The sequence below is a fragment of the Amphiprion ocellaris genome, chromosome 5 (genome assembly GCF_022539595.1).
Source record: "Amphiprion ocellaris isolate individual 3 ecotype Okinawa chromosome 5, ASM2253959v1, whole genome shotgun sequence".
Lineage (NCBI taxonomy): Eukaryota > Metazoa > Chordata > Actinopteri > Pomacentridae > Amphiprion > Amphiprion ocellaris.
Window position 1 is genome coordinate 13,398,003 of NC_072770.1, and position 591 is coordinate 13,398,593.

Genomic DNA, 591 nt, shown 5'->3' on the forward strand with positions numbered 1-591 from the left:
ACAAAAATAAACGCATCCCTCCCTGGTCAAGCCTGTCTCCCAGAAAATATGTTCCTAACTAAACTGAATTCTCAATTACATTTTGAGAGAAGAGTATTTTCAACCAGGAAGCAACAGTATGACATAGTAGGAAACACTTTCATGTTAAAGAAGTCACAAAGCTCATGTCAGGATAGTAAGTAGGCGTTAGCTACTTTATTCATCCTCTTGGGGAAATTCAAGAAACAGTGACACGTTGTCAGCAGGATTCAAACCTGCGCAGGGAAACCTCAATGGATTTGTAGTCCATCGCCTTAACCACTCGGCCACGACAACTCACAGTACGTCTTATTTTCACACTTAAATCAGAAAATACCATAGGTTTGGCTTAACATACGACCTATCCCAACATATTTGAAGCTTTCCTGGGTTATCGTGATGATGAGTCTTGCCTCATCTAATATCTGATGCATTTCTGATACACTGCAAACAATATAGTGTATGAAAATATAAACCAATATAAAGCATAATATAAATCGGTAAGAGTAGAATCAGTACACTCACTTTTACTCTGAAAGCATTTTTTTTTGAGTCAAACATTGTTTTGAGAGT

At 37.4% G+C, this 591-nt stretch overlaps 1 non-coding gene across 1 annotated transcript; it reads right to left on the bottom strand.

Moving 5' to 3' along the window:
- Window positions 1-233: 233 nt before the first annotated feature.
- On the bottom strand, window positions 234-315 carry trnac-aca (transfer RNA cysteine (anticodon ACA)). Its single transcript has one exon. It is a non-coding gene; the product is annotated as a tRNA-Cys (tRNA).
- Between the last annotated feature and the right edge of the window lie 276 nt (window positions 316-591).